Source organism: Marmota flaviventris, chromosome 17 (assembly GCF_047511675.1).
Source record: "Marmota flaviventris isolate mMarFla1 chromosome 17, mMarFla1.hap1, whole genome shotgun sequence".
In the NCBI taxonomy this organism is placed as follows: Eukaryota; Metazoa; Chordata; class Mammalia; order Rodentia; family Sciuridae; genus Marmota; species Marmota flaviventris.
This window is the reverse complement of record NC_092514.1, coordinates 52,533,205-52,542,179: the sequence shown is the minus strand read 5'-3', so window position 1 is coordinate 52,542,179 and position 8,975 is coordinate 52,533,205.

Here is an 8,975-nt window from a genome sequence, read left to right as displayed (position 1 = left end):
ACGTGGGGGGGCAGGTCTCTTTCTCTCTCTCTCTCCTTTTGCCCCCTTATCTTTTCCTCTACTGTTCCTGGCTCCTATATTCTAGGAACATTTCAGGGAATGTGTCAGGAGCCAGGCAGAGGCATGTCGGGAAGCTCTGTGCAGTCTGGCTTCCCCAGGATCTGTTGGAGCAAAGACGGTTCTGGTGACCCTAGTGATCAGCTGTAAAGGGAAGCTGAATGGCCATAGAAATTTGATTGTGACTTTCTTTGATTCCTGGGTCCTGCTTCTTTTCCAGTTCTCTAGCAAGAACAGCTCCTGTCCCCCTTCATGACAGGTCCCATGGCTCCCAGACAGGGCCATAGTGTCTAGCTCTGCCACAGGAACCCAAAGGTCAGCTAACAAGGGCTTAGGTGGCCCTTCCCTTAGAGGTCTCACTAGTCCCTCTTCTCCCCTGCCCTGGCTCTGACTCCAGCCTCTGGGGGGGCGGGAGGGGGCTTGGTATCACAGGGTGGCAAGAGGTATGGATGGCTCTTGCAGCCAAAAATCTGGATCTGCTACTACTTGCAGAGTAACCTTGAGCAAGTGATATACCCTGTCTGAGATTCAGATAGCTTCTCTGTGTGACCACGGGATACTAATCTATATCTGCTTTGTAATGCAGATCCTGTCTCTCTCATCAGATCGAAGTTTCCTCCCCCATCTGACTGGGTGCATTCTGCAGTTTTTTCCAACACCACAGTTTGATGACGCTAAGGTCCTCATCCCTACTGGCATCCTGGGGGACATGTCTGGCCAGCCCAGGAAGGGGAAAGGAGTTGGCCCACGCTTCCTCCAAACATCAAGCTTTCTGATTCAGCTCCTCACAGTGCCAGGCCTTCAGCCTTTCTGGCCCCAAGATGGAGAGATTACTTCATTTCCAGGGGAGGGTGCCGCTCTCTGTGGAATACGTGTGGAATAGATTCCTCTCAGCTCCGTGTGAACCACCCCCTTTCAGAGTTCAGTTTAATCATGGGTCAGACTGAAGGAAGGTCCTTTGCTGGCCCAAGGAGAGTCTATCCTGGCCTGTGGCCCCTGCTGTTTTAGCAATCTCCCCTTCAAGCTGATGCATAACCCCAGGATCTGGCTGACCCCACTTAGATCACGAAGCTCCTTGGGAATCCCCTTCACCCAGAGCCCACCCAAAATCACCTTCTCCGTCCTGTTTTGCACATCAGCCTGACCCGTCAGGACTTGCACGCCTCCCTCAGACTGGGGGTTGCTGGAGAGCAGGACACCCGCTTGCCCTCTCAGACTTGGGGCGCCCTCTCAGCTTGGCTAGGTGGCTCCTTCCTCTGCCAGCTCAACCCTCCCCACCCCTGATGTTCCCACTCTCTTTGGGGGAAGGTGCTCAGCCCATGGGGGTTGGGCAGAGGAGAGAGAGGGGATGGGGACCTGTGGTCCTCACTCAGATCCTCCCCCTCCCACTGCCCACCAGGCCTGTGCAGGGCCACTAGACCTCTCCTGCCCGCTGGACTTGGGAGCTGCTTTCTCTGTCCCTGCAAGCTAGGGCCTGTCACAAACTCCTCCTCCTAGCCCTGGAGCCGCCAGGAATTCTTTGCTCCAACAGATCCTGGGGGAGCCAGACTGCACCGAGCTTCCTGACATGCCTCTGCCCGGCTCCTGTCACATTCCCTGAGCCCAGGGCGATCAGCTGGATACACTGATACGGGCTTCTTCCACCCTTGTGACCCCAAGTCTTTGCCCGACCTCCTCAAAGCCCTCTCCCCCCCTCCCTCTCCAAACCCTGAATTCTGAGTTGAGACTCATCGCTGGCTTTCGGTTCCTCCCAATCCCAGCCCTTTGGCAACCCCTCCTGAAAAATAAGAAAAACCCCTTTGCCCCCTTGAAAAATAAAATTTGCAGCTACTCAGAAGGCTGAGGCAGAAGAGTCTCAAGTTCAAGGCCAGCCTGGGTAACTTAAAGAGACCCAGCCTCAAAATAAAACTTTAAAAAGGGTACTGGGGATACAGCTCAGTGAGTGAGGACCCCTGAGTTCAAATCCTAGTATGGCTAGAAGAAGGAGAAGGAGAAGAAAAAAAAAAAAAAAAAAAAGGAGGAGGAAAGGAAGAAAGTCTGACCCTGGGATGCAGGCACTCAGCTGAGAGGTGTTGGGCTGGTCATTTTATTTCCTCACCTCTGCAGTAGGGATAATGATCAAAATGATGCCTCCAAAAATTTGGAGGAAGGATGGGGTTGTAGCTCAGGGGTAGAGCACTTGCCTAGCTTGGGTGAGAACTAGGGTACCATCCCCAGCTCTGTGGGGTGGGGTAGGGGGAAATAAAATTAAGTGAATAAAAATGCAAAAATGCTACAATACAGTAAGGATTCAGCAAGAATTATTGGTGGCATCTCCAACTACTGAGCTAGAAAATTTTCTCTGTTCACGTGGGACCCTCCCATGTACCCCTTTTCCTGTTATCCTCTTCCTCTGTTATGCTTGATTTTAAAAAACTTGCTACTAGAGATTGAACCCAGGAACGCTTTAGCACTGGACAATTTAGTGAGACTCTGCCTCAAGATAAAACTTAAAAAAGTGTGTTGGGAACTGGATGCTGTGACGCATACCTGTATACCTGTAATCCCAGAGGCTCAGGAGGCTGAGGCAGGAGGATGGCGAGTTCAAAGCGAGCCTCAGCAAAAGCGAGGAGCTAAGCAACTCAGTGAGACCCTGTCTCTAAATAAGATACAAAATAGGCCTGGGGATGTGGCTCAGGGGTCGAGTGACCCTGAGTTCAATCCCTGTACCAAAAAAAAAAAAAAAAACCCAAACCAAAACAAATCCCAGTACGGCTAGAAGGAGGAGAAGGAAAAGGAAAAATAATAATTATTGTTATAATTTATTTTGAGACAAGGTCTTGCTAAGTTGCCCAGCCTGACCTTGAACTTGTGATCCATCTGTCTCAGCCTCCCAAGTAGCTGGATTACAGGGATTACAAATATATACCACTGCACCTGGTTTTCTCTGCTTGGGAGAATCTTTTTGGGCTGGGGGCTACTTGTGAGCAGAGCCCTGGTGTTGGCTGTCTCCCCTGGACACCAGCAGTGTGGGTGGTAGGCTAGACAGAAGCTGTTTTGTGATGAGGGGAGGAAGTTGTACAGGCGGTAGTTAAGGGTGAGAGGAGTCTGACTGAACTTTCAGGACAACCCCCTCCACACCCCAGGTAGAAAGACACCTAAAGAGATGCTTGCCTGGTCACAGCTAAGGGAGCAGCAGACAAAGCTCTTAACTTCTTTATCCATGACCCCAAATCCCTCCAACTAGTAAAAATGCAGAGACAAAATTGTTTCTTTTTTTTACTATTGATTGGATAGTGAGAAAACTCCAGAGACTCTGGGGGTCGGGGGGTGGGGGAGAAAAAGAAAAAAAGCCTCCCAGAATTAATAGAATTTTGGCATGGTGGCTGGACACCAATAAATATAAGATACCTGTAACTGTTCTCTAGTGTAGCAATAAGGAAAAATGTTCCTCTTGTAATGGGAATAATAAACAATAAAATACTGTGAAGAGTAGCTCTTTAGATCATCAGTAATGAAATGTATTAACCTCCACCATGATTCCTTCTGCTGGTGCTAAGCCCGTGGCTCTGTCCTAGAGGACGGTCCTTCCATTATATCTGAAGCATGGTAGATTTACGTTGGAATCAAGAAAGCGTCTCCCAGTAGAGGGGGGAATTCTATAGGAGACCTCTCCACAGAGGAGGAAGGGTCAACTCTGGACCATTGAGTGTGCCCAGAACTCCCCCAGACCACCTGAGGAGCATCTTAATTTAATGCCCATAGTTAATTTAATGCCAAACTGGTAGTACAATTTGTTAAGTCAGCATCACCATGCCTAGCCCTTTATGTGTGTTATCTTATTTACTATCCTCAGCAGCCCTATAAGATTATGATTAGCTATATGATTAGCTTAATATGATTATATGATTAGCTTAATTTTATAGGTGAAAGAAAGTAAACCTCAGAGAGGGCAGGTGACTGACCTCAGGTTACACAGCCTCAGTTATCTCACCTGACCTTGCCAGGCAATTGTGAGAATTAAATAAGACAGTGTCTAGGAAAGCGACCGGCATAGGACCTGGCACACAGTAGGTCTTCAGTTAGCACCTTTCCTGCCCAGATCTTGGGAGGAGCTGTCTGCTCTAGGGAGCAACTTTCCTCTCTCTCTTTCCCAGCCTGCCGCCTGCTCCCTTCAGGCCTCTGCCTTCTGCTCTGCAACCCCCTGCAGCCCTGGGCTGAGGACAAGTCATCCTCCCCTTCCCTACTGGTGATTCCTGAGCTCAGGGCAGGCCTGACTGGCCCCAGGGGTGGGTGTGGGACAATGCCACACGCATTGCATGACGTGGCCAGGCGTCCTCGGTGCTCAGGGAAGGGCACGCGGCTGCCGCAGTTTGCCAGGTGCGAGGTGAACTGCCTGGGGTGGGGGGCGCCCCCTCCCCCGCTGCACTAATCCTCCAGGGCGGGGCCCCGCTGCTCCCCGCTTACTCAGCACACACTTCCAATCCTGCTCTGCTCGCCCCAGGAGACAACTGAGGTATTTGGGCCTCGGGGCCACCTCCCCTCCCTCCCCCTCCCAGGTTTGCTTCCTTCCAGGGTACCCGTCCTGGCTGCCCTGGGCCCTTCGGGCCTGGGCCTCTCCCACTTTGGGCAGAGAGCAGCCATAGGATTCCAGACCCTTCCTTAGAATTCTCTTGGGGCGGGCTGGGGATGTGGCTCAAGCGGTAGTGCGCTCGCCTGGCATGCGTGCGGCCCGGGTTCGATCACCACATACCAACAAAGATGTTGTGTCTGCCGAAAACTGAAAAATAAATATTTTTTTTTAAAAAAAAGAATTCTCTTGGGGCTTCACACACTGATTCTATAGACTCTCCCACCCCTTGAGAGCCTTCTAGACTCATCCCGAGCCTGGGATAGTCAGAGAAGCCTCACGCTCAGAGCACAGCCTCTCATCTGCTGTGTGACCCTGGGCAAGTCACACAGTCTTCCTGGTCCTGTTTCCCCTGATGGTTAGAGGACATGATGCCTAGCTTAGAGGACATGATGCCTAGCCGGTGCAATCATGGTCAACTCCTGCAGGAACAGTGACTGGGTGCCGGGCTTTCCTTTTGCCATCTTGTTTGACCCCCAGTGGCCTAGAGAGGACCAGTCACTTTTCCCCTCAGCCTCACAGCTCGCTATCATTTCCGTCATGTATCGGTTGTTCCCAAGCACGCTGCCCTCGGTTCTGATGAGTTCCTAGTTGAGATTCTATCCTGGCTCTGCCCCAGAGACCTTGGCCACTTGCATCCAGCCCAGCAACCCCCCATCCAGAGTAAACAAAAATACCCGGTGAGGCCCACAGCTGTGCTGGGAACCCAGGGTCTAAGCAGCCAGGCGGACGCTCCTCACCCTGCCTGAACACAGCTTGCTGGGGAGGCCTGGAAAGAGTCATTGACTTGGTGGTGACAAGCATCGCCCAAGTGAGAAAGCTGGGCTGGGGACCCAGGTTGGAGTTTCGGACGGTTTCCCTGAGGACGGGACCTCAGGACTTCCTGGGGAGCGGCACGCTGGCCCCTTGAGCCTCCTGACTTCCTGGCCCCAGCCTGCTCCTGCAAGCCTCCCCCACGGAGCCCCACCAGGACCCATCAACCTGGTCCTCCTGCCCCCTTCCCTGGGGCCCAGGAAACTCATCTCCAAGCACTTTTTAGCTTCTAAGTCTCCCAGTCGCAGGCTGCTGGGTGGTTGGTAAACAGCTTATTAAGGTGATTAACGCTGCAATTAAAGCTGGAAAAACAGAGGCCGGGGTGCTGGCTGAAGGTCTCTCCTTCCCCTCCCGGCCCTCTCCCCTTCCTCTCCGTCCCCTCCGGGCTGAGTTGATGCAACTCTGCTGACTTAGCCAACAGGAGCCCAGGCTGGGAGGTCAGGCAGCGGGGCCTTGCTCCATGCCCAGGACCCCCTCCCCGTCTTCCTCCTAGGATCCCAGTCTCTGGTGGCTCTGCTGGAGAAGGGAGTAAGTGGCAGTGGTGGTATGGTCCCAAGGGATGGTGTACAGAGGCTGAATTGGGTGGGGTCTCAGGGACAGGGTGAGAGACCCTCCTCGTCCACCCCCCCCCCCAGGACAGGAGAGCAGGAGGAGTCTCCTCCCAAAAGACAAGGAGCTTGCTTTCCCAAGCTCAAGGTGTAGGGCAGCTCCTGGCCCACCTGAGGGGCTGAGAGCTGCCAGACAGACCACCATCTTTCTGTGACCCAGGATCCAGGAAAGGGTCCAGGGACCCCAGGCTCAGCACCTCCCAGCCTTCAGCGCTGCCCCATCAAGACCATGGGCTGCTGCTTTCAGACTCCCCCTCAAGGCTCCTTCTTCTTACCCCACTCCCTCTTGAAAAGGAAGCCACTCTGCAGGGAGGGTCCCCAGAGAGCATGTCCCCCAGACCCCTACATGTGCCTGGCATGCTTCCATCTTCTTTCAAGACATAATTCAAATGCCACCTCTTCCATGAAGCCCTTTCAGGCTTCTTTCCCACCTGCCACCAGTTGCCTCTGCCCTTTCCTCTGACAGTCTTGTCTAATCCTCCCTGACCCTGTCTGCTCTGCCCAGCAGTAGAGCCCCCCAGACCAAGTCTGCTTCTGGCCCTGAAGCTCCTAGCACAGGGTCTGTGCTCCGCTTCCCCAGGCTTTGGCCATCTCTGCCTGGCATATAGCAGGTGCTCAATAAACATTGTTTGACTTTTTCCTTTTCGAGTGCACCTAGAGATGGTGGACCAATCAATCAATGTGACAAGTGCTGCCAGGGGCTGCTTCTAAACTGGGAGTGTGGAGGGTTGGATCATCTGGTCAACGGCCACTTCCATTAACTGAGCAGTACTCACCAAGTGCTGGGTATCCTGTTAAGCATTTTACTCAGATTATCCCACTTAAACCTCTCACCTACCCTGCTCGGTAGGTAGCATCATCCTTGCATTACAGGAAAGGAAGGTAAGTTTAGAAAGGTGAAGTGACTTGCCCAAGGTCACATCGCCAGCAAAGTAGGGGAAGGCAGGATTCGAATCCAGGTTAGTTGACTCTGTGTGCACATTCCTGACCACAGCATTAAGCTTTTCTTAGGACCTGCCCAGGGTAAGAAGCCCAGGCCCTCTTGCTCTAATTCTCCTCCCAAGGAAGAACCCAGGGGGGAGGGCTGGGGGGAGGGTGGTGTAGTGGGTAGAGCTGTGGTCTCCAGCTCTTTGACACTCTGTCCCAAGGCGACATAGTAAAGAGTTGCAGAAAAGCATCATTCTCTGTCCAGACCTGGATTCAAATGCCAACCTTGCCAATATCTGTTGTATTTCTTCTGTGACCTTGGCAGACACTGAACTTCTCTAGTTCTAGGTCTCTGTCCCTCCCTCCCTCCCTCCCTCCCTTCCTTCCTTCCTTCCTTCCTTCCCTCTTTCCTCCTTGAGGATGGAACCAGGACCTCTTTGCCTGCTACACACCTCTACCACCGTAGCCTCAGTTTTCTCATCTGAAAACTCACCTGCCAAGCTATGTGAGGGTCACATGCCAAGTGCCTGGCACAGAGTAGATGTTTAGCAAATGTCAGCTGTTGCTAAGACTTGGACAACGGTGGCCCTCAGGGCAGACTGGGGTTCCCTAGCCTGCCCCCCTTCTTCCCTGAAGGTTGTCACAAGGCAATGGGTGTAGTGGAGAAGCGCCGGGCAGAGGACGGGCTCAGTAGCCCATGGGCACTCTGCTGGCCCCCTCCAAGCCCCCACCCCCATCTTCCACCAGGTCCGGTGAAGAGGGCACCTGACTGTTGTGGAGGTGAGGAAGAGGAAGGGGAGGTCCGGGGTGGGGCTGACCCCCACAGGAGGTCACCTGGGCAGTTAATCCAGCCTGACGGAGCGGGGATGAGCAGGGAGGAATTAGGGAGCTTACAACATCCTTTCATCCCGAGGCCGCCCGCCCGCCCAGCCTCCCTCCTTCCTTCCTCTCTTTCTGCCCTTTTTCCCCCTCTCCCTCCCTTGCTGGCAGCCCAGCCCTAATAAAATGCAGTGTCTCCAGCGAGTCTGCCCGGCTGCCGCCTCGCTGCTCCTGCCTGCACGCAGCCCTCAAACCAAACTGCTCGGCTCGCCCCGCCTGGCAGCTGCCACCTTAACCCTTGCCAGCCCGCTGGCGTCTGTGGGCTGAAGCCTCTCCCTTCCGCCTCCCTCGGGCATCAGGGGAGGAGAGGGCCTGCTTCCAAGAGGGAGAGGGATGGAGTAGGCGCTGAGGTCCCCCAGCTCTGGAGCCCTGCCAGAGAACCCAGCCCTGTGTGGCTGTGACAGTCAGCCAAGTCCCCTCCATAAGCCTGGGACCCACTCCTTCTGCCTTCTCATCCTTATTCTGCTTTGTACCTTACAAGATCCCCAGAGGCCAACAGGGTGGGGATTGTTATCCCCATTTGACAGATGAGGACACTGAGGGCCTGCCTGGGAGTGCCAGGCTGAGCTGGGTGGTGTTGCCCATTTTCTAAACAAGACTCTTTCCATTACAGGGAGCCGCCTCTGCCTTGGTGCTCCTGTGCGTGCACGCGTGTGCGTGTGTCTGACATCGGGGTGACCTGAGTGTTTGTGCACCGGTGTGCTGTGGGGTGCCTAGATCTCTCGGGGTGTATGGCTTTGGATTTGCTATGTTCGTGTGATGCTAAGGTGTCTCAAGTGTGTTTGTGTCTATGGCGGCGCCTGCAGATGAGCCATTGGCCTCCTGTGGGAGTGCATGCAAGTGTGACAAACAGAGAGATGTCACCGTGTGTCCTGGTATGTGTGTTTGTGTATCAGACAGTGAAGCAGGTCGGCAACACGTGTGTGTGTATGTTCATACTGTCCCCCTCTGCCCAGATGTGGCACTCACACACCCCTCCATTCATTCCTGCCACCCCCAGCTCTCATCTCCAAAGCCTCCACCAATTGGGGTCTGGAAGAGGAGGGTGGCAGCAGCCCTGGCCCGGGCAGTCAGCAGCAGCG